Source organism: Dromaius novaehollandiae, chromosome 7 (genome assembly GCF_036370855.1).
Source record: "Dromaius novaehollandiae isolate bDroNov1 chromosome 7, bDroNov1.hap1, whole genome shotgun sequence".
NCBI classification, from domain to species: domain Eukaryota; kingdom Metazoa; phylum Chordata; class Aves; order Casuariiformes; family Dromaiidae; genus Dromaius; species Dromaius novaehollandiae.
This window is the reverse complement of record NC_088104.1, coordinates 22345465-22371385: the sequence shown is the minus strand read 5'-3', so window position 1 is coordinate 22371385 and position 25921 is coordinate 22345465. Positions and strand designations below refer to the sequence as shown.

The following is a 25921-nucleotide window of genomic DNA, read 5'->3' as shown; positions in this document are numbered from 1 at the left end:
AATTCACTCTGGTGAGTTTCCAGTCTCTCACATTAAACTCTGTGGACTCTTTTGTCCCACTTTGGTTCAGACTGCAGGTTTTCAATATACTTCATCTTACCCCACCCTTTTCTCTCTCCCCCATGTGTTCTCTGCCAACCTCAATTCCTTCCCCTTTTCCATTCTTTTTCCTTTCTTTTTGTCTGCAGGAAGTTATCTACTGGAGAAATGGGCAAAGATAAGGATGTTTCTCGGTGCCCCTCCAAAATCAATAGTCTTCCCATTATGGAAGATTTCCCCTCTTCTCTCCCTGTAATTCTGGAAATGATCCGATGAGGCAGTCGACAGTTACTGCCTTGTATCTACAGCCCAGTCCAACACAGGTGGGAGACTTGTGACGTGGTTGTGCCACATGCCGTACCAGCTAGTTTTTGAGACTGAGGAACTAAGACATTCTTCACATCCCTTAGCTATAGCTTCATATTCATCAAATATCAGGTCAAAATCTGCACAATGGACATTCCAAATCATCTTTACAGATAAAGACTAAAAATCTCCATACTTTGAAAGAAAAAGTAACGTGCAGTTGTCTGTTTCTAATATGACTTTAACAGTGGCAATTCTCCAGATAAACACACATGTCATTAGTGATAACCATACAACAATAAACCATCACTACTATTATAAAAACATAAACTGTTATTCAATATACTATAAAATTCAAAATCTAATTGAAAGTGCTAGTTTAGCATAGTTCCCACAAGCCATCATTTTTTAATATTGTGAAATGAATGAGGTTTTTGTGGAGCTATTAATTGATACTGACAAGCAATAACCACTGGAATGAAACTCCAATTATGAGCAGCAATTAATCACATTTACTGTCATCTGTGATGTCAAAAAAATTCAATGTTGGTCTAAACAGTACAAAGGAATTTATAACTCTTATTTTTTAACCCATTCTATAGAAATCAGATGGTCCTCTGGTGGGCTAATCAAGGAATTACAAAAGTACTATTTTCATTCTAAACATAATTTTCAGTTTGTTGTATTTTCCAATTAAAAAAAAAACCCTCCCACTTTGTTTGGATAGGGACTGAGACAACTGTGCATGTTTATTTTTATACAGTTATATACAAGTTATAATACAGTTATTAGCATGGTGTTATTGCAGACACGTGGCTTTAAAAATAGGAAATTGCAGCGCTCATCTGGGCATGTAGTTCACTAGTCTGTTCTAGAAAAGCACTTAATGTTACTTTTAGCATGCAGGCTTGAGCAGGAGATGAAGTGTTCCTGGAGATAAGGATGTAAATAAGGGTGGTAGAGCCTTCACTGTGGTATCTGAGCACAGGCACAAGCAAAATTCACTCAGAAAGACTACATCGTTCTGAACTTTTAACGTTGTTTAGTTTTCAAATTCTGTCGCTTATTTCAAATAATTGTTTGAGTTTTTTGTTTTGGTTTGTTTTGTTTTTTAGGAACCTATACAGAATATTCAAAACACACATGCACATCTTTGGGAACGAAAGGGTAGAAAAAAAGCTCAGTACCTTTAGTAGTGATTTGACTGGCCAAATGTGCAATGTAGGTATTACATTTAAAAGGCTGTGCTTTTAAAATGGGATCTGCCTAGTATGCCACTGAGAATTCATAGCATTCTGAACACTGTTGGACCATAAAAGATGTGTCATGGTCCTTTTCTCTCAAATGATGTTGAGAGCTGTTCCAGACTACAACAAATCTCAGTCATGCTGAGGATATGAAACTTGGGCAGGCATTAGGCAGGCAGAGCCTATCAGCTGTTGATGGCATAAAAAGGCTTATGTTTGAAATAGAATAGTGTGAAAACAAGTCTATAATCTGCTGTGACTAAGCTCATTTTAAAAAAAAACCAGTGAAATTCTAAATATTTTGTTTACAATACTCTGCTGTTCACTTATGGTTTCATCGACTTTTCATATTCCATCAAGGACATGAGTCCTCTAACATGAGTCAGCAGAGTAGTAATAACATCTGTTCCTTATAGAGTGCGAATATCCAGCAGAGCATCTTTCTTGAAGAAGCATATGAGAACTGACAGTTGAATACATGTCACAAGAAACCCTAAAATAGATACAGCAACTGTATTTCCTTAGGCTTTAGGCACCTCCAAAACATATGGTAGTTGGATGTTTTTTAAGTTCACTAAAGGTGTGCTTAAAGAATAGAGTACATTAGTGCCTTTTGAAATAAAGGTTAAATGACCAAACAATTTTATTATTCCAGTTTGTACGACCAGTGTTCCCCCTTCAGCAAGACCTGGGTGCATAGCTGACATGATTTTCTAATGCATAACATACTACTGAAATAGTATGTCTTAAAGAAATAGTATGTCTTAAAGAGTCTGTCCTCTCTGAAATTCTCTTAAGACATTGTCACCGTCCATTCCTTGGCTATTTAAAAACTGTGGTTAGATAAAAATACTTCACTTGTGTTTTTCCTACTAATGTAAGTGTACATTTTTACTGTGAAGCATAGCAAGCTTTTGGCCCCTCTACGTTATCTTAAACTAATTGAAGACTTTGAAAGTGTACACATCTCATGTAATCAATAATTGCTATAATACTGTCATGATCAATTAATCAAAAATTAACTGGTTAAATGACCGGCACAAAACACTTCAGATGTCATGAGAAAACGTCATTGGAGAATGCTTCTGTCCTTGACCTAAACTGAAAACCTCTTCCATTTATTAATTTTTATTGTTTTGCTGAGTTGTTCAGTATGAAACTTAACAGTGAGTTAACTTATTAAAAATAATAGTAATAATGATTACCATGTTATGATGAGATTTTTAGTTTGAGATATTACCTAAATAAGAATTCATATTTGCACTCCATTTCTGATACATAATTAAACATTTCTTTACCTTTTCAGAAGCAGAAATTAAGTATTTCAAAAAACTTATTTTTTCATTTCCAACTTTCATTCCTACACTGAAAATTCTTCATGCAGTAAAACATTCATTTATGCTTGTTGTCAAGGTAACGGAGTTTATCAGAAAAAAAGAAAACATAAAATATTTAAAATGTAGATGAAAATTCACAATTTATTAGGGTACAATAAATACTTATTCTGTCAAACACTAGTTATCTTGCGCTAGTGTGGAACGGAAGACATTCTTCTAGGGAAAAAATCTAGAATCTTTACAAATATTACTCTCCTCCTATAATATTATGCTGCTTTCCTTTGACGGAGAGGATAACAGACAAATGGTTGCTAATACAGCAAGTGTCTTAACAAGACGCAGTCTTTAAACTGGAACTGTCAGCTAACGCACAGTCAAGGTTCCTGCTAACTTTAAAGGGAGCAACTTCCTTGCGTGTGACAGGGTGAACAAGCTTTTCTCCTTCCTCCCTTCCTTCCATCCATCCTTCTATAAACGCTCTTTTTTAATCTCTCACTGGAAAATAACCCTCAGTTATTGACATCAGTCATATTTACAGCAACTTCTTTTCACAGCTGGAACAGAGGATTTTGTGTGGACTAAGCAAGAGTGACATTAGGACTGAGAAGTGTGAAAGTTCCTCAGTCGCTGTTAATACGGTGCAGGACATGTCATGAGTTGGTGTGAACGTGAGCTGAGATATGGAAACGTATAAACTAATTTGCACGGCAGCGGAGTGGAGCCCCTCCTGCCTGCACGCGGCCGGGAGCCCCGCGCTCGGACAGCTGTGCAGGAGCACGCCCCAGCCTGGGAGGCGGCGTAAGCCCGGCAGAGCTTACAAGGGCCACGCAGCCACGGCCGTCTACTCATTTAACTGGGAGGCTCGGTTATCTTTAAATGACACTGAGTCTCTGGGCTGACTTTTTAAAAAAGGTGTTGTCTTCCTAACAGCTAGTAAAAGCTAACAGGAAGTAGAAATACAGAATACATAACAGGAAATACTGAGTGCTAGTAGAATTTCTCTGATTTATCCCTGCTGAATATCTGGCTGAAAGGAACCATCTTCCCCTTTTTTGGCTGCTCAAACTGAACACCTGAATAGGTGACAGCTTTGAAGATGTCATCTGAAGTACTGCACAATTAACATGGAGAATTTTATAATATTCTGCTCCTGCAAGAGATCTTGCAATGCCTCATCTAATGGACTACAATGTTTAGAGCCAAACTATTCCAAAAAACAGCAAGCCTGTAAATTTGTGGTATTTAGTATCACAAAATCTTTCACTTAAAATTTAAGTCATGACTGAGTAATAGCTCTTAGAGAGTGATACAGCCTTGTCTGGCGCTTGCTTCAGAGTCTGCGTGCACCTCCAAAGGTGGCACCGGAGGGCGGAGGGGTGAAGGTCAGTTTACTGGCATGAGGGCAATTGAATTTGCAGGCAGAGAACGCCAGAAGGAATACAAAGCATTTTCAGGAAAGTAACTGCAATGAAAAATCTTGCATGAAATTTGGAAAGATTAATAATAATTTGCTTGTGAGTTCTGATATATTATAAAAGGAAGGTGGTTCTGCAATTGAGGTCTGGAGATCTTGTTCATTTGGGGATTTTTTAAGCCCTTTGAAAAAGCTCACTTGTTCTGATTTATAACTGCCACAGTTAATTTAGGATTCTTTTACTTAACTGTTTTCAGCAAGTACTTTTTCCCCCTCATTATTGTTCTAATCATTCATTTGAGGATTTTTTTATAGCTGTGCATCTGAATTCTCCTTCTGAAGATTAGTGGTTTAATGTTTTCTCCAGCTTCCCCAGAAAATCAGATGTAAAACTGTATTATGGTATTGTGTGTAGCACTGCACATAGTGTTTGCTGACTTTTGAGTCAATCTTCTTTGAGGTTGTCTGTAGGCTTTTACATATGGTAGCTGGCAATTTCTTCCTCTTTAAATATTCCTGATAGGAGTATATTACTGTTCAGTAGCTGGAGAACATTATAGCACACATTCAGCTCTCACACTCAGTTCCATCTCCATTTTGGTTACAGACCTTGTTGCTATAATCAAAAACTATGCAATTTCTGCTTATTATTCTATATACCTTGAGTGTGTTCTGTTCTCTTTCACTTTTAGCGCACTCCCCGAGGTAATACAAAATAATAGCGTGCCATATGGCAAATGGAATCAGCTGTAACACCACACAGCATCTTTTATCATGTGGCTTTTTACAATATGACATTCCCAAGTTTGTAACTGATGAATATTGCATCTCCTAAAGAAACTCTGGCTGGCTGTGTTATGCTGCTTCTCCCATTAGAGGCATTCTTGTTGATACCCTGAGCCTTTTTTTTATAAAAATACAGCAGCCCTCATTTTGCAGAAATCAACAGCATACAAAAAGAGAGAATGTCTCAATATGTCTTACTAGATCTTCTAAAGATGTCTTACAGTCTTAGTAAATGGCAAAAAGTGCTACAATATTTGCATAATCATGAACTGTGTGACATATAATTGCTGTGATGTAGCAGTAATAACGGATTTTATGTAGTTTGGGAGGCTTGACTAGGGATTTTTATTTTTTCATTTGAGTATTTTGGGGTGTGGTATTTTTTCTGTAGAGCTCCTGGCAATTCGTAGAATGTGTTAGCTAAACAGTAAACTCCATAGGTTTGGAATCGGTCATCTGAAACATGATGTCTGGAAATACTAGATGTAGCTCTAAAAAAGTTAAACATAAGCATAACACACAGACATTTGGTAGGAGTATTAACATGCTTCTCCTGTATGGCCAAACTCTACACAGACTTCCATTTTGTGGCCTAAGTGGAAGCGAAAAGCTGAGGCTGTAACTCTGGGGAATGTCAAACCCTGGAAGGATCCATTTCTTGGTAGTTGATGCTTCTTGGTTTATCGGTATCTCATGTTGGTTTTGGTTTTATAAGGGGAAGAGAGAGGTAGGGATAGTGTAGGCGGGCAAATGATGGATATACAATGTTGTGAATTTTTTTTTCCATTTGATGCTTGTGGCAAAAATTTTAATTTCAATCCATTCTAAAATTAAGCTATATCTAAAAATTTAAGAGACTGTTTCTGTCACAAGCAAGTGGAAAGCATCATGTAGCATGCATAGTTTGTAGTTTGCCTAGCTTCCCAGATTGTTGTAGGCTGTAGAGAATGTACCGCTGCCGTCACTTTTACTGCTCCCACTGTGTCACAACAAGTGGTAAAGCATCTCTTCTCCTAAATATGGGAGCAGGGGAGCAAAGGAAGAATTGTTGCTCCTTGTTCCTCTAGCTTTGCTCCTTGGCAAGTATATTTTTACTCTCCTTGAGTCAGGCTTATGTGCCCAAAGTGTGCTCTAGCTCTAAATGAACTCTCCACCTGTCATCAGTGTGTAAGAAGGGAGAGGTAGGTCATGCTGCTGTTGCTTTTCTAAAGCAAACGTGATGCCAAGAGAGCTAGGTACTAGGATAGGATAATTTAAGGCTTGAGAACTTTCAACTGATTTGTTGAGAAAGAATAGTAACACATGTGGCAAAGCTCTCTTTTACTGCTTTGTAAAAATGTGCTTGTTTGGTTGTCTGTATCAATGCTTCATTTAAGCATAAAATGAAGTGGATTTTATTAAAAAAAGAGATTTACGTCAAATGCTGTTACAGTAAGTGTTTGTACTGAAGGTAGTGACAATATTGCTCAAAAAGGAAATTCATTGTGCAAGTGGTTTTAAGTAGTGTGTGGTGTATACATATGTGTGTATGTATGTATGTGTGGGTGTATATATATTATATATATAGACATATAGCAGTAATTCTCAGAAGTACTAGAAAGGGCAAGATAAGTATAGCTATTTCATATAATTCTTTGCACAGTTTACACCTTTGTAGAGAATCACCAAATTCCTTACCTGATTTTTCAGAAATTCTTCTGCCTTTTTGTCCTTAATTTCTCTTGCTTGCTCAGCTGCATCATATCCAATGCCATTCTCCACTGCTGGCTTGCTTCCGTGTCACGTATTAAACCAGTGCAGATTGTATATTGATAAACCTGCATTGACAAATATCCATGTTATATATAGGTAGATGATAGACTTATTTTGATTACTCTTCTGTCCTGAATATACACCAAGATAAAATGAGAGGTCTGGGTCAAGTTTTGATGTAATAACAAGCTTGTACATGTAAATAGTGCCATATTTTTATATTGCTAGCCACTTGCAATACACCCAAGTACCATGTTATCTGTGATCGGTTTGCAGAAGCCACCGGTCGCGTCCCACCCCCACGGTACCAGGAAGGCAGGGGCTGCAGCTGAGCAGTATGTTTGCTTTTGACAACTACCCGCTGCCATTACTTTTAGGTAGCTGTAAGGCAACCCTGCTGGAAAAGGTGGCTATGTATTGTGAATCTAGTGAACTGGGACCAGCAGTGACTACTGGTGACAGCAGACCTCTTAAAATCTTGAGGAAAATTGCTTTATGCTTCCTGTCAGGACAACATGTACAAACACAACTCCAGCTGGGAACCAAAACCAAGAAGCAGGAACTTAAGGCCGGAGAGGTATCAAGACAAGATGAAGTACGAATATTCCCCTTCTCCCCCCTTCCCCTTCCTTCCTTTTGGTGGCAAATTGTATTGGAAAAGAGAACTATTTTTCTCTAATGATAACACAAGATTCTGAAATGAAGCACAGCAGGTAGAAATATCCTGCACAGATTTTAAAAGATATTTGCATATTCATGTGCTGAACTGTTTTCTAGCACTGACAGTTAACTATTCCAAGTGGAAAAGGTACATGCTTTGCTGTTGCTCATTCTCTGCCAAGCTCCCTTTTTAAAACTCTGGCACCAAATCTGGGGGGCTGTGTACTGCCATCCCTATTACTCTTACCATCATCCTTTATAACAGGCTAATGAAGATTTACTGAGCAAAATGATTTTGTCTTTGAATCAGACTGCAACAAATACGTGTATTTTCAAAAAATATTGAGAATGGCAAAAGAGATACTTCTTCACTGAAAATACTTGGGTCGCTCCTCACCTCCCTCCGTACTGCACCAGGAGACCGCTGTGCTATCTTGGGAATGTACCTAGAACATATTTGAGAAGCAAAACCTAAACACTGGCAGCGAAGGGCACTTTATGCAAATGTGTTTCCTGAGTGATGACTCTTCCTCCCTGATGACTCGGGGAAGACATAACATAATAATTTGGAAAAATAAGCAGAGCACCCTGCCCTTCGGTTCTTTTCTCCAGAGCACATACATCCCCTGGCAAGCAGGACTGTGACAGAATAAAAGGTTCATTTGGGTGGGAGCTCCTTTTGAATTACGGTCAATATATCACTGTTGAAAATAGCAGAGATAAAGCAGAGCTATAAAAGACACTTTCAGGAAGAGGAAACAGCCATCATGCCTAACTCAAAATTGCACTCATCCTCCTTTTACAGCCCACCTGTCAATCCTGTTATCCTTGTCTAGGAAAGAATTTACCGTAACAGTCTCTGCTTCAATCAGTTTCCATGGTAACTTGGTTCTGTTTTAAAACCTTTATGTAAAAATGGCTTGGTTAAAATGATAATGAGCTGGAGTGCTTGCCCATGCCTGAAGCATACTGCACCTTTTCCATTGCTCAAAAATATTCAGACAGGGGTGGCACTCCAGTTGCCACAGTTCCTTTAGCTCCTACAACTCTTCGTCTCACTAACAGGTCAGATCAGTTTCTTTACCATCAGGAAATCTCGCTTCTTCAGAGCATGTTAGGGAATTCAGGGACTGACCCGTACACGTAATTCTGATTACTTCCTTGTGTTGTCGGAAATCTCATCTAGGAAAAAATTAAAAAATTAAATATTCTCAAATAATTCAGAGATAACAAGTACCACTATAGGAGAATCTTAGAAGAACTTGTGAGGTGTATCTGAGAGAGCTCTTTTACGATTACTCTGAAAACTTGCTGTATTTTGTAGAAGATGACAACTTTGTGGAATTGAAAGCTCTTAAAATTCTGCACTAGGTCTGTTCTTCTTTAAGTTATATTGAGTAGCTTAAAATTCATATAGGAGGTCTTTTGTTCCATAGGAAGTGCTGACAGAATTTACTGAAAATATTTTCACACTGCTAAATCTTCCATGCCAGGCACGCATGCCAAAGCCTGCTGAATATAGGTATACACCTCTTAATTTACAATGTTGTCCAAAGACTTGGTGAAGATCTCAGACTCTGGCATGGGGCAAAGCAATATTAGTCTCCTGGGATAAGCAGATGTCCAGCTGGGGCCTGTTCAGCATCTCAGATAGCAGAAACAAGCCCCTGTTTGCACTGCGTTTCATAGCTTTGCTGAGCTGAGATGCTACCTTCTTGCCCTGAGCAATACACAGAAGGGCAGCGCTCAGTGAGTCTTCCTGCTTCCCCGACATCTTTTTCTCATTTCTGAATGGCAGCACTATGGAAAGGGTATTTATGCTATACTCTTTATATGGGTTTATGTTTGTATAGGCTAAACCTGGATTGTCCTCTACTGGTACATCTAGATAATAGGAACACTTTGAAATCCAGTTGCAAATTCTATATCCTTGTTTCAAACCATAGAGTATGAATGTTCTGGAAGTGGGATTTAGACCTACATCATACCTCCCACAACAACTTCAAAACCCAAGCTTTTGGATGCATTTTTTTCCACCTCTTCATAGCACATTTTTTCTAGCATTCTCATTTACCCTCTATGTCTTAACACTGTGCTACAGATATTAATTTCTGAGGGCAGGGCATTGGCAAATCCCGGCATCATTAATCTCCTGAATCCCTCTCATCAGTCATGGCAGTAGCATCCTCACCCCCCTCCTGCGCATCAGGAACATATGACCTTCTCTGACTGATCCGGGCAGACTATTCTTAATTGAACTCTGCTTTTCCAGTGGGCATTTTAACTTTCACAGAAAGATTTTTTCAGTAACTGATGTCCAACCAACTGGTCTCCAATTTCGACATGGAAGAGTGAGTAACATCTGATGCTTTGTCTATTGAAAAAGAAGTTACTTATTTTTAACACTTTGAACCTCTTTCTAACTCAGTTGAACTACTGAATATGCTTAAGCTTTCCATGTTTTGGTCATTCCCTTGACAATCTTTTTGTGTGGAAAGGGACCCTGATTCCCTGCCCCTTTTCGCCACTGCGGCATTACTGATTCTGTTCTGATGCCACCGTGTGCTCCAGAAATGCTGTAGTTTGATGTGAAAACTGATCATCACTGTGTAGTGCATCAGGCTAAGTTTTCTTTTGCCGTGAATATTGTTTGTGTGTACATCAGTTCAGCAGGTAGCTGCAAAAGTATCTGAAATGTATTGTTTGATATTTAAATAAATAGGGTCTTATTTCTAAATTTTTAACTCATTATATTGGCTTATCCTTAAAAAATGGGAATGGTCCTTTCTTAATTCCTTTGCCTTTTGAAATGTCTTTATATTAGTTATTACCAAGCACTTTAGAGATATCAGTATCTATTACTAATTTAGTTTTTTATTGGTAGGAAATCCAAAGAGTTTGCCTCTATGCCTGAAAGACTTCTGTGCTATTCTTTTCCCTGTAGAGCTGTGACTATTCTCATGTGTTACTCTATATGGTAATTTTTTATTTCATTTCACATTCATTTACTATGATCTTATTTAATACCTTTTTCCCCCCTTACTGTCCTTTCTCCAAACATATATCTTAATTTCAAAGCTAGTTATATTACGATTAAAATAGAACAACCCCTTTTGGATAAAATGATAAATGGCTCAGATATTCACACAGCTGTGAATCTTTGCATTACAACTCTTGGAAACCTCTGATGCTGACGGCTGGCTGGCCTGTGCGTGAGGAGGAGAGAGCCCCAGGAGGAGACAGGGAGAAGGGGCCCCCGGGAGAGGCTGGGCAGTGTGGCGGCAGGAGAGAGGAGTGCTGCGGTTCTGCTCGCTGCCTGCTCCTCTTGTGAGTAGCATGGCAAAGACAGGAGTTCCAAAGCAAGTTTATCAGGATGATTAAGGTCGCTTGCTGACCAAACTAACAAGCTAGAAAAGCACTCAAAACTGAATGAGACATTTCATCTTTGGTCTCCTGTGGTTTGGGAGGGTCAGAACTGCAGTACGTGAAGAGTCTTACCCACTTTGACTTGTTAACTTTCTCTTGCAGTCAGCCAGACCCTGACAGAGGCCCTAGCTTATCTGGCAAGACACCTCTTCTGGCCTCTTCTCAGCCACAGTACTTGTCCTATTAAACACTCCTAATCTTTATTGCCGTGAGCAATAGTAAATGAGTATTGTTTTATGAAGGTGCAGGAGAGGAAAAAGCAGATTGATGCAATGGCAGAGGAGGTAAGAATAACTCAAACCAAGCCTTCAGGTACACTTCAGAGAGCACCGAACCCTGTTCTGGAAGGCCAAGAGGTTGTGAGGGGGTTAATTTCAACATCAGGTCATCGGCTACCAGATTACTCAGTTTCTAGAAAGAAATGCAAGTTTCTGGTATTACTTTTAGAAATGTTATATAAACAATTCATTTTCATCTGTGGGCTGAGAATCTGGGCTTTTGGATTTTCTTCATAAAATCCAGACCAGCTTCTTCAGTTTCCCACCCTCCATTCTTTAGAAAAGTACAATTTGAAGAAAGCACAAAATCAGCCAGAAGAACTCAATTTGGGCTCTCGAGAACATCTGACATTCGCATATTTCCTTTTACAAAGGGAAAAAAAGAATTAACGGGTTTTAAATTACCGGTGTGAGAAGTATCAGCTATGAAGGTGTCTTAAATAAACATTATAAATATGGATACCTTTTGATTTCTAAAGATAATGTGTGGAACCAAGCAGCAAGAACAACAAGTGCAGGGTTAATCCATGAGGTAACATCGTCAGTCGGGAGCTGGCATTGTTATAGAAAATGACGGAAATAGTAATCTGTCTATGGAGAATATTGTGAATTCCAAGTTCCATGCGTCAGAGACACCTAACTGGCCAGCTCACCAGATCTGAAGTCATGAGTGCCTTATAGATAGATGCACTTTTAAACTACAATTAAAGTTCAATAAAAAATGTTCGTTAATTTTTGCTAAGATTTCATTTTAGTTGATCAAAACATTTCTTAGAGAAATAGTATTAGGATAGAAAACAAAGTTTTTCACAAGTCTTCCCAGGAGAACTTGTGTACTTCCCTAGCCAATTCTATTTTTATCCCAAAACTCAGGTACAAAATGAGGACACATTTAAAACAGTGTGACATATAAGCAGTTTATCTTAAAAAAAAAAAAAAAACACAGAAAAAGAAAGAATAACACAAAAGCCTGTGAGAAAGCTCTGTTCTCCAGAAAAGCAGTATCCAAAATACATTGTGGATGGAGAGCTGGTTTGCTAATCTGAATCTAGTAAAAATCAGTGGGACTTTGTGTTCAATTGTAATCAGCTTTTTTCATTTTTGTTGAGCTGTTTAATTTGGAGGAAGAGAATTTAAACGACAAACATTTTGGCTCAAGGATTTTAATCTTCAATTATGTAAGTTCAGTTCCTTTTTATTAGCACAAAATTTACAAAAACACAGTAATACTGCTTAGATTTACTGTAGTCTATTATTCCTCACTGAACTACAGCTTTTCAGTCCTACAGTAATACATATTAGTAACAATTAATTAGTAACAATTAGTAACAAAGTTTAAAATTGAGAAGTGAAAAAGAAAAATCATGAATGCAAATGCTGCTTTTCTAAATGTGGTTACTAGGGGTTTGGGCTTTTTTTTTGTCTCTTATGTTTGCTTTTAATCTCTATGAACATTACACTGAGAAACCCTTTTGCAGTTATTTTTGTGTCAGATGCCCAGATGGTATAAATTAGGTACACTGACTTCACTGATATAGTGTGGATTTACATGGCCAAGGAATGGGGAGCATCTACGTGTAACGGCATAGCAAAAAGGTTTTGTCAGAGATAACTTAGCAGAGATTATCTACCTGCATGAGAATTTCAAATTACTTAGTATCTGGGACTAAGGATTCAGAACTTAGTAGGAGCTTCGCCACTGCCTCCTCTGGAGCTAGTAGGGAGTGGTCACAGCACCTCATTTTGGTTTCTAGGTTAGATGGACGGGAGATCAATGTCTGGCAGCTCCGTGCTGGAAACCAGGAGAATTCTGCAGGTTAGCAGGAAAGGAGCCGGATTCAACTCAGTCTCTCAGGACAGTGTCACTTGCCATTCAAACATATGTCATGTCTGGCTGGAACAAATAGCTGGGCATGTTTAAATAGAGGAATGGGGAATGTTGGGAGCATAATCACTACATTCAGATACAAACTTCTAGGAAACAAAAAAAGGATGAAAGATCAAAACTGGTAGAGTTTGTCCAGATCAGCAAATACAATGATGGAACATATCTAGAACACCTTTAAGGGATGTTCTGCAAAAGATTGTTTTATCTTTCTTGGTTTACACACCTTTAGAAATACATGGAAAGGCTTGCAAGGGTTACGCAGAAGCTCAGAGTAACCAATAGTCCTTGTGGAAATTAAAGTTGAAAAAGAATCAAGATTTGAATCTATAGCCAATATTCAAAAATTTCCTGCACACTATTACCTAGAAGTAAAAATGAGAGATGTCTGACCTATGCCTGTTAAGCATTTTTGCGTTAAAAGGCATGATACTCTTTAGTGTTCGGCTCTGGGACGAGACATGAAATACCTACAGTCACTGGCAAGAGATGATTTTTTGTGGGGTCCATGGTAGCATAAATCACAGTACCTTAGTGATACACCTTAAGGTATTAATAACTTGGCTTGTTAGTCAGATTCAGGATGTTCTCTCTCTCCCTGCTCTACCTTCATTTCCTTGGTCACAGAAATATATGAAAGTGTTTCCCTGATTAAAGAATTTGTTTTAAAAACTGACATTCTATTTATATATTTTTATGAATGACACAACTGATACAATTGTATCACTAATCGCACTATAATTTTAGCTCTGTTCGTTTGTCTGACCTACAGCCAGCCTTAGATGATAATACGCTATCTCACTGAATAATGAATCACTGAATAACTCCACTGCTGTTTCATAAATCCGGATCCTCTTTTCTTGTACTCTAGGGTATGAAAGAAATGTATTCTCAGGACATGTCCAGTTGCCACATAATGTTGTTATTTGAATCTAGCCTCACAGTATTACAGATAGTATTGGATGAGATAGCCTTTGTCTGTATTACATACTAAAACTGACTTCAGAAAATTACATGTGTTTGTGTTGGTAGTTCGTAGTAGATACCTATTCTAGTTTTTACTGGATAATTACACAGAACTTCAGAAAAGTTTAAGTTGATTTCTTTATGGTCCAAATCCTTATTAAATAAAAAAGAAAGAACTATGTTCTGCTAAGCTCTTTTTTGAAATTCAAATAATGTTTGTACCTTAGGGACAAGACTAGGGAGGGTAACATGGTTTGCATGAGCTTAAGATGATTAACCTACTTTATATTGCGCTCGCCACACTGCATTGGTTAACCATTATTTTTTAGCAGTGTCTTTAACAGTTAGGTAAAGCAGCATTTATCTCTTTTCTATATTTAGAATAACTTACACAAACTAATTTTATTTTTCCTTTATTTTCCATTATACTTGCTATATGGAATGTGTATACTAGAATTCATGTAAAAAACCCTTCAGTCTTTGTCCTTGACCAGACGCAGATGAGTTAATTCTTTTGTATCTTTAGTCTCCCTGTAGATCCAGTGTCCATTACTGTTGAGTGAGATGCTATAGGTTTTTCCACTGGAAATGGCCAGAGGCTGTTAAAATTCAGTCAGGCATTTTCCCACTCAAAATCTGTTCCATCAGCTGATGTTTTTCTGAAGCATTAGACAACTGTTTGGGCAGTTGGGCAGTAACGGAGAAGGTATCATTGATTACTCTGTCTGGAATGAGAGAGTCAAGTTACTACAGTAGTTCTGTGAGACACTCCTGAATACGCATCAGGATTAGATGGCATTTAAAAGGCATAAGCCCATAAAAGAATTATAAAAAGGTGGGAACAATTACACTAAAGGTGGGAGATCTATCATATCATCAACTATTACATATTGGCTTTCTAACAGTGCATGTCTGGGGGGAAAAAACAGAGTTTTGCAGGTTCATTTCCAGGACTATCTGTAAGGGATGCAGCCCTACAGCCACAGCAAAATTAGAGATACGTGATCTATCTACCCTTCCTTTCATATGTTTCCGGAACATAAACTTCACTCTTCAGCTTTTCAAGATAATATTTCAGGCATGGTTTTAATAACTGGGGTTAGAATGATTTCTCAGAGGACACGGGAATTTGCAATGGCCAGTTCTGCTGTGTGCGCAGTATATTTGCAGTTCACAGAGGAATCTGACAAAGGGACTGCCTTTTATTCTCTTTCACTATACAGCTTTCTTTCTGTATTCTCAAATTCTCTTATAAAGATTTTAAAACCTGTGTAAGAAAAGTGGAACAGCTGATTTTTACAGCACCGTGCATAGTCTAAGTGTAATGTCGTAAGTGCTAGTTCTCTGTTAATTTTTTAAAGATGATAAAGAATTCAAAATTAATATTTACACAAAAATGGTAAGTGTCCTTTAATATAAGAAAAGGCATATACAGCTGTCCTTATTAGTATATCTTATTGCCCTAAGTTTTTCTGGTAGACAACTAAGTCGACTTACTATTAAGCAGAAATATTATTAAGTGGAAATACATTCAGACATCCCTGAGGAAAATGAAGAGCAAAATAAATATAAGCAATTTATAAATTGTTTATATGTAACTACAAAATTACTGAGATGATGTTTCCATTTCTCAAGGAATGCCATCACAATATCAGCTTCTTATTCACTCAGCTGTGTAAATATTATCTCTTCTCATTCAAAAATGAACACATACATCCAATTACATTTTTACCTTTTTCTTTTTGATAAATGACAGATTACTGCCATGCATCTAAGGCCGCAGCACAGTTCAAATCTTTGCAAACACAATCCCAGCCAAAATGCATGGTGCAGCTTGGCAACAGAATGCTTCCCACTGAAAGTCAACAAGATAAATATACCTTCAGATTCTCTTTTGCCTCATATTATTTTTGGTTCCTGATGTTACAGAATATACAATTCAAAATACTCTAAAGTGTATTTAATTCTCTTTTACCTTACATTTTGCTCCTGATTAAAATTTTGCAGACTGACTTGTTTGTAGAATAGTGTCCCCTCAACAAGCCCAATTTACTGTGTTTAGTAAATGTTCTGTTACACAGCGTAAAAATATGACCACATGAATATATAATTGTAATCAGATTCAGGTATTAAAATCCACAAGCAAAATCTGGCTTGACACTGGCTAAAAGATGTCTCGTCAAGGTGTGAAATCTTAGTGGAAACTTACTGAAGAGATTACCTTACCTCTGAAGAGTTGGATGGACCTTTCACTTAGGGAAAATCTAGTCATAATTCATATACGCTTCAGGCACATATGAATTATGAATCTTTCACACCTGTAAAGAAAGGCTCATATATAGAACCACAGTATATGAGATAAGCCTAAAGGCTTATTAATTTTATTCTTCCAGAGTAACTGTTGATGTAAGTGATTTATCTGACTACTGGTGAACTTTAGCAAATGTTCTTTAGATACGGAAGTCCCAGACCTACCCTCATTAAAATCAACAGGGGTGATTTCAATTCTCTGGAAATACTATGGAGCTCTAGTTTTAAATAATTGTGGAGCTCTAGCTGTAAATAATTGTCTGTAAAGACAGAAGCCAGACAGAAGACAGGCACTTAAACTTAGAAGTCTTTCTTGGAATACCCCCCAGTCTGTCTACCATTGGAAGAACTACACAAAACTCTAGAAGAAAAAACTGACAGTAAACTCATGGTCTGCCATTAACCCTATGACAAACCGTAAATGGATTTCACTTCTGTGTTGTGCAGCCATGCTTTAAATGAATACTTGAAAAAAAGAACAGAATTGTTAAATGAATAAGAAGCCCACAAACTACCTATTAGAAGCTGCATATTGGTAGATCTGGCATGTGTTGTTTACAGATCTGCTTTATTTACACTGCCTTGAGATGTCCAGCACTTTGGGATTAATCTGATAATTGAAGAAATAAGAACGTAAACTGAAAAATGTAAACTAAGTTAAAAAAAAGGAAAGGTAAAAATGTAAACTAAGATAAGATAAGGATGTATTTGTGATGGCTGATTGGTCTGCATTCAGATTTATACAATCATACTTAATGCTAATTTTGGAGAGTTTTTTTGCCTATGAGAATCCCACCACAACTGAGAAAAGAATTATATCTTAGGAACATTCATTAAAAAAATATTCCCACATTTAGAATACATAAGTGCTATTTTTTAATAGTGCTTCCCCTAATCCAGAGAATTCCGTGCCACCTTTTTAGCATTTCCCAAGGCCATACATTTCAGAAACTTTAATATCTCTTTCCCAGAACTGTAATAATAGAAGATTTTCATTGGCAACATTTAGGAGTGTTAAGTTATTGCTGCAGAAACAGATACATTATAGTGCACAAGGGAAAAGAGAGAACAGTTTTCCCCCACAGCAGATTTTCAGTGTATAGTATATGATTCATAGGGAGAACAATCATGTAAATCAACTGTACTTTGCTGTTTGAATAGATTTAAAGCTAGATTTATTTCCAAATTAAGAAAGTGTTATCAATGTAAAATAAAAAAATTCTCACTAGCAAAAGACTGCATGAATACTAAGCATACACTGTATATTATGCCTATAACCAACTCCATTTGAAAAGGTAAAAAGATTTTCTGTGACAAGAAACTGTGAGGCATTCACACGAATTCTTGAAGAGACCAGAATGGCCTTCTAATGACATACTGGCATATGACCTTACTATCCTATTGGTTTTTTTTTTTTAATTCTACAGACTAGACACTAAGAAAAACTGGCTGTTAACTTTTTTTAATCCATATGTTTAATCCATATGTTGTACTTCACTATTTTACTTTGATTTGATTTCACCTACCTAGGTCTCACTGACTAAGTACAGACTCTTCCACCTCCTGCCCAGTTTCCCACTCTGTGTCCATGGTGCTAGCGTGTCAGGTATTTGCGGAGTCGCTCCTCTCCTGATCCTGCACCACATATGATGGATGTAGCTGATGAGCAGATGTGTCAGCTAGTTTTGCCTGCAGTGCATTGTCCCGAAACAGGACAGAGGCACCAATATTGCATTTCATTGGGAAATCTGTTGCCAGCTGGGGGAGAGGTTGGTGCCACCTCCCTGCCAGCCATGGATTCTTCCCACGCAGAAGGAGATTGTTCCCCTGCCCTCACTAACTCTACTGGTGACATTTGCTGAACAAAGAATATCATTGTGCTGGATTTGCATCTAGGCTCTTAACCTGTGCCAGTACGATTTTGAAATTACATGCCTATTATTTTAACAACTAAGATAACGTAAAACAATCACCTCACTAGTTATTCCATTTTTATCCTTCCCACGATCGCTCTTGTCCACCTTTATATTGAGATCAAGTTATTGCAGCTTTGCGTTCGCTAGCTCAAACGCTGGCTGCGCATCTGCCGCAGAGAAGAACGTCGTGTGGGCTGCAGCATCTGTGTGGGAACCCCAGGTTCAGGCAGCCAGCTCACACTGAGCTCTGCGTGGCCTTGACTAAGCCGCTCTCTGCGTCTGGGCTAATGGAAGCCTTGTTTAGCTATGTTCGTGCAAGTTGCAAGCATACTTTTAACTGCCTTGTAGACATGGCCTCAAAAGTCAAGCCTTTCGTAACAGACCACCACAAAACCTGAATGATAATGTCCGTAGTGCCTCAGGCGCTACAGTGATGTTACCTTAAAGAGATATAAACTACATTCACTAGTAAAGTAATACGCAGCTCTAAAAACCATAGTCGTGTGCGTTGGAAGCTACATTTCAGGTCAGTACTAATCCACAGAACCCTGTGTGTGTATATATATATACACACACAACCCATATATATGTATTTTTTACTTACAGTGTGTGATGCAGCTATCTCTTGCCACTTTCAATGTGTTTAGTGGAGAAATTATCTGATAATAGAGTGATTTTTCCCTGCAGTTTTTACTCATTTAACGCTATTTCTATTTCTGCCATGGAGCACTGCACATGAAAACTGTCCAGATGTGGGTAACAACTAGAAAGGTTTCTGACTAGATTTTCATATGGAGGAGATATCCCAAATCAGCATATACTAAAGTTTGTAGCTGCCATAGTATAAATCTGTATCAGCAGAAGGGAGGTGTTTTTAGCTGGCTAAGATGGTGTACCAAAGCTGCAACTGTTTCTTTTCTTCCTCCTTATTAGAGAACAAACTGTCAGTAATCCTTTCGCTCCTCTTGAGAAGCACCTAGCTTCTGGGTCCCGCTGCCAGGTGTCTATCCATCTGATCCAATGGAAAGCATATGGCGATTTTTTGATATTTTCTTTCTTTCTATGGAACAAACCTTCCATTTTGCAAATGTCCTATGTAGACTTCAGCAATGAGTCCAGGCTATGTTTTCTGGGTTCTGTAGGCACTGTATGTAAAAAGCCAAAGGTTATTAAATGCTAGTTGTAATTCACTGGTTAGTGTAGTATATGACCTAATAGTCTGGGTGTGATCTGCTGAGGATAAAAGTTGGCCTTTGGGCCAAAATAAATAGATAAATAGAAGGTTCACATCACACTTGGGATAGTTTTGGAGACATAACTGGTCCTGGTGGCTTGACCAAATCTCTCGTAGTCTGATCAGACAGTAGTATTCCTGCCATTTCAAGCCAAAAGATGAGTTCTGTTGGGTATTTTAAATCTTAATATTTTTCTAGTGAATTTTATGACAATATAACATCAACATAGTGAACCTGTGCTGTGACAATTCCCAGAATGACCTGACTCTGTCAAACCCTGTCCTCTCTAAACATATGTCTGTACTGAGAATGAGAGATGAGGTATTTATTGCCAGAATCTGAGAATTGCTTCTACAGCACCTGTCTGCACCTGATAGCATTTCATCTTTTGCAAGTATTTGGGTATCTTCACGCTATAATCCTGAGGTTCAAGCTTACAGGGTCTGGGAAAGCTTCAACATACTCTTTTCCCTTACCTTCCCTGGCACAGTTCTCGCAGTTTATACAGCTTCTGAGTGGTTTGTCACTGTAGAGATTTAATTGACTTGATATCATTTTTAAAATGAGTAGTAAATTTTTTTTTTGACTTAAAATATATTAACAATTCGAACATAACTATTACTTGGCTGATTCTGGGTGGTTTAGAACTCAGAAAGAAATTAAAAGAGGTAAGGAGGGGAATTTGCTTTTTATTCCTCTGATACATTTACTGCATACTACTAAATACTAAATTTATTATATACTACTAAATATTAAAACAGAGAATACACTGTAACATCATTCTTAATGTACCACTTAATGAGTGGAGGGAGTAATTGGCACTGGCTGTGATTTAAGTTATTGCTAGCCTTAGCTGTTACGGTCCACAGTTGCATTTTAGGCTGAATGCTGAGTCTTCTGTCTGTGGAGAAACTTCCTGTCTGTGGAAAAACTCTAATTAAACTGGATAATGCAATTCATGAACTGTTTCTGGATCACTGCTCTTCTTACTTTAATGGAAATCAATGAAAAATAAGTAGGCTTCTACAGGAGGAAATAAAAGTACAAACTCAATCTCAGAAAAACAGTCCATGAAGATTTAACAGAAGTAGAACACATTGGTGACCTGCATCCTTTCCTGGCTTAATACAGAAGACATGTCTTGGAAATGCTAATGTCCAGATGGTACTTTTCCTTGCTACTTGAAATGAGTTATGAAATCATGCCACCAGTATACAACCAAACAAGCCAGAGATTTAAAATGAGTTATTAAATCCTGGCACTGGTGCGCACGTGAACAACCAGGGCTTTTACAGTAGACCCCTGTGGAATGACCAAAAAAAAAAAAAAAAACAGTAGAAAGGAAACCAGAGCACTTCTGTGGCTGTGATTACACCAGAAAAGACTGCAGCTTGCCTACTGCAGCAAAACCAGTGTCTCTAGTCACTTCTTTCCTAATTACATTTAGCTGTTTAGACTTCCCTTGCAAACTCTAAGACTGGACAGTGACTACTGAAGAATCAAAATGCAGCACCAAGTTCCAGTCATCCTGCCCCTTCTCCAGATCCTTTCTCTCTATCTGTACACATGTAACTTTAAGTGATCTGTGTTTCTCTGGTGGCCTAAAGCATTCTTCCTTTAACAATGTGAATAATAAGTATTAATCTGAAGAAGCACCATCTGTGTAGTTGTGCACAATGTGTTATGCTAAAGCAAACCAAGCAAGGCAGGATTTGGGGCAGTAAAGCAGAAGTTGGGTTGCTTTCCTAGTTTTAATGAAGATCCTGTTCAGACTTTAGACTGTTTCTTGTTTGTTGGCAGGGGGTGTGTGCAATAAAAATGGTTTCCATTCTCCAACATGGAATGTAATTTGGAGTAAAATATTCATCAGTTCTTGTCATGAACCAACATTTCCACATCCTTGCAATTACTATGATAAGATAAATTTGTTGTCTGGCAATGTAGAAGAGCCCAAACACTGGGGCTCTGTTCCAAATCTGTCCAGAAAGAAAATCTGTCCGAAGTCTAGTTTTAACATTCTAAAAGAATATTTTGCAGCCAGACTCTGACTATTTCTATCTCTGTGACTCATTTAATATATGTGCTTTGTAACTGTATAGGATGCTTAATATGCTTAGATTTACATGGTGTCTTTAGCAAATTGTAAACTACGAGCAAAGTCCTTCCAGTCTTGCAACAGCAACGAGGTGGGTGTTTGCAACGGTTATGTGTAACCTACACAAGAACTATATGCATCTTTGCAAGTGGTTGGCAGGAAAGGAGGCCAGGCCTCTATCTTTAGCCACAAAGCCCAAGCAGAAGATGCCTTTAAAGAAGTATTAATCAGCAGGTCTTGGATTCTCTATTCCAACTCTGCTTTCCTTGCTGCCTTTGTTAGTTCCAGCTGTTCTCCTGAACCTATGTCTTTCACCTGAAACAAGTAGATGAGTGAGATTTCTCCTCTAAGACAGGAAGAAGTGTTTTTCCTGCCTTCTAAGCATCAGTGAAATTAAAGTGTTTCAACCCATTAATTACAAAGGCATAATCAGTTTTCCAATACATGATGTGAAATGAGTTCTAGGTAAATATGTAATAAAATTTAGAGGCCAAAAAAACACAGCCAAAATGATCTATGTTAAAATTAGCCCCCCCCAAACAAACAAAAAAAAAAAACAGTAAATCAAGCAATGCTTATACTATGTGATAAGAAATACTTGCTCAATAGCTTTGAAATTCTCATTTCTTAATAACTCAGCCTTCATCAGCCTGAGTTGGCTCATTTATCTGTATGGTTTTACTATCTGTTGTCATCTAAGAAACCCCCTGATAAGAGACAGTAATATTTAGTTTTGAGTACTTTAAAAAATTTCTGTAAAAACCTTTTTTAACTTTGATGACAACATGCAGGTAAAACAATGACAAAAGGATTTCTTACATGACTTGTCTCACATGAAGAATGGCATTGGAGTATGCCTAAAATAGACGTCTATGATTCTGTATTTGCCTGAGCTTGCCAGCTGTTCACTCGAAATAAGAGGCTTCCTGGTGTTTCTCTTCGCATGTATCTAACAATTTACTCACATCTAATCTCAACAGTCATTATCTACCTTAGTTGTATCACCTCCAAATGATCCTTTAAATATTTATAACATAAAATATTTTAATATGACAAATGCAAGCAAGATCCTGTAGAATATGAAAAAGGACATTAGGGCTAGACTTCAAATTCTTTATTGGTGTATAACTGATTTTCTCAAGATGAAGTTCGGGAGTACTCCATATTTCTAAACATCAAATTCAAGATCAAGTTCCCTCAAGTTATTCACCTCTGAGTGAAATAAATTAAAAAAAAAAGGTATGTGAATTCAGCAATAGCTGCTGCTTAAAAATTTGGCTTTATTCCATTGCAGTAGCTTTCATAAGCCATACAGACTATGACTCCCTGAACTCTTACTCATCTCTGTCCTTAAATTAGTCACCCTCTTACCAGAAACAATTAGGGCCATCTGAAATTATGCACCCTAATCTGACTCAATAATTTCCACCTCGGTGTTACCTCCCAGAAGTCGGTTTATGATCTTCAAAACTATTTCAGCTTGTTTTCATATGACATTCTGTATCTTTGATTATATTGATTCAAAATATACACTATAATACTGTTAAAAGGAAATCAGCGTTTAAAGGCACCTGCAAGTGATTCAGAATCCTAAAGCAATATAAATGTATTGACTTGGAAAAATTCAGATCAAGATAGGGAGCGAGTCCTCTTGTTTCTCCATCAAGGAAAGTTTTTGCCTTTGGTGACATTCCACTTGTGTCAATCAGCCATCGGTATCTCATTTGCATGCTGGCACCCAGAGGTTGTAGATTTTGGAGAACCTCATGCAAGTCAAGGCTGTTCCTACAGAGATCCTACACTCTGTCCTGCATACTTCCATTTCCTTTCTTTTTATTCACCTTCTAAGCCTGAACAAGATTTCTGTGGCTCAGGAAAAAAAACAGTGAAAAAGTTACCTAGGATGAGGTTGTGACACCGCGCGCGCAGTATTTCTTTCAGGGGGAAGATGCTGTATGCCATTCCAGTGCTATCCTCCGTCTTGTCCCTGAGCTGTTCCCTGAATCTCTGAATCATGTGTCATGGTTCGCAAGGACATTTTCATCTATGATAAGGCAATTTTTTGAGAAGAGAATGGTTGTGCTGGCAGTGCATTTTACTCTAACTACTAGATTTTTCCTCCTCTTAGTACAAATCTGTTGTGTTTACATGGGAAGTCATGTTGGAGCACTAAGTGCTGGGATTCACTGTGGCCACATCAACACAGCCATCAGGTACCCAAAACATGAATCCCTCCATGCAGCTAATAAAACTGGACAACTCCTTCAAAGCCTAAGAGAAGACAGAATGAGAGTGTATAAAGAGTTGCTGCTTTGTTCCTATATTTTTATAAGAAAGCTACTGTACTGCTGCCTGAAGCTCACTGAGGTATAAATTAGCCAAGACCATTAAGTTGTGAAGGAAAGTCATGTTATTTAAGATTTTCACTGACCATTCATGCTAAGTTGTTAAAGAAATTCAATTTATTTATGATCTTTCACTGTTTTTCCTATCTAACATATATCAGACAAATCATCATAAGGTCCTAATGAACTCACAATTCAATGTCATGAAGAGCTGCACAAACAATATAAACTGTAGATCTTCAGATATGAAAATTCAATTTTATGTTCAAGTCTCAGCGTTTCCTGAGTACAGGCTATAAGTTATCTTGTCGAAGGTTATTTCTTCTCTGTGGAATATTTGTAGCTGATTTCTGTGGTAACATTAAACTTCTAACATTCAAATTCTAACATTAAAAATATGAGAGACTTCTGAAATATTTTCCAACTTGGCGCCTAAATGATTTAGGTAATTAGACCAATTTAAGCAAATGCTATCAGAGCATAGGCTTTCAGTATTGGTTCTTGGTGATGCTAACAAGTTGCAGCTCTCTCTCTAAACTCAGTTAATGAAAATTGTACTGTCTGTATAGATAGCTAGCTAGGAGTGGGAGGAATACCTGATCTTCTCGTCTTTACCACTGAACAGTGTAAAATCAATTCCACATTGATGCTAGCTAAGGCAAAGAGACTTGAAACACTATGTTTTGAAAATCAAATTTATTTGTCCCAAACTTAGCATTTGAAGTAGTACATTTTAATCTCAAGCATTTGTTTTGTTTCTGTGACACACTGAAAGCAAAGACTCAGTTTTAACCAGTGATTATGTTTTTCATGTGAACTAAAGCCAAATGCTACAACTGTTTTTTACAAAATGAATTGACAGGAAAGGGCAATGTAGCTTCAAACTGTTGGGAAAAAGCAGAAAGTCTTTGGGATAAGAGTCTAAATTGGAGAGACTCCTGATGGAACTATAACCCAAAAATAAATAATAATGAGTACCCACAAAATGCTTTGTAGGAGCTCAGAAAAATATCATTACCTTCTGGTGAGTGAAAAACAATTTGAAGAAAATAATTCGATAGTATTTTTCTTGTTCCACACAGTCGAATAGCTTGTTTCTATGCACACTTTTTTGGATAAAGAATTCTAAGGATGATACCTTTAAAAGACTGTGTATGTGTGTGTGTGCGCCCGCGCGTGTGTGTGAAAACATCCACTTTTAAGTACTACTCCTTGTGGTTTTACAGCTCCAGTAAGACATAGCAATATAAACAGTTGCTTTGTCAGATGTGGCATTTGACACAGATTCCACAGTGCTAGCTTTCCTTTTAAGCCTGTTATTACCATGTGTCCTTCAGCGGATGGGGAATGCTGTTTAGCACTTTCCCTCTTACCATAAATTAAAGTCAATGGGGTTTCTTTCATCACCACCAAGCCTGCACCACTCCCTAAAAAGGGTATCACTTTGTCACAGATAATTTATAATAGGCCTGCATATCTTGATTTAAAAATACGGTAATCTGCAGAGCAGAACCATCTGTACCATCAAATATGTAGCAGAAAGAGAACTATGATGTTTGAATGAAGATTTTACATTTGCTAACAAACTCAACAAACTTGTATTTAAAAGTAAAGGAGAAAGGTTAATTAGAAGCAGCTATCCTTTTATGGTGGTTTGATTAGAGAAATAAGAAATTTCCTTCTACGTAGAATGAGACATGAAAAACAAATGTGAAAGAGCAAATGTAAAGTCTGCACACAAATGCTGCTAGAAAAATATTTCTAGATATCTCCAGCAACCCATTTGATCTCCTTTCTCAAAACTTGGCAATTAATTTCATTGCTAGCCATTCTTTTTAAATTTTTTTTCCCAAGACTTCCAAATTTTCAGTTTTCTCTTAAAATAAGAAAGAGGCAAAAGCCACTTTTTCTCAGTGAATAAAAG

At 37.6% G+C, this 25921-nt stretch overlaps 1 protein-coding gene across 11 annotated transcripts in view; it reads right to left on the bottom strand.

Annotated features, from left to right (window-relative positions):
- B3GALT1 (beta-1,3-galactosyltransferase 1) overlaps positions 1–25921 on the bottom strand; it is a 206224-nt gene that overhangs the window by 107219 nt on the left and 73084 nt on the right. For all 11 annotated transcript variants that reach the window (XR_010389971.1, XR_010389975.1, XR_010389972.1 and 8 more), the window contains exon 2: positions 6807–6946. The gene's annotated coding sequence lies outside the window, so the exon portion shown is untranslated. The remainder of the gene's footprint in view (positions 1–6806; positions 6947–25921) is intronic.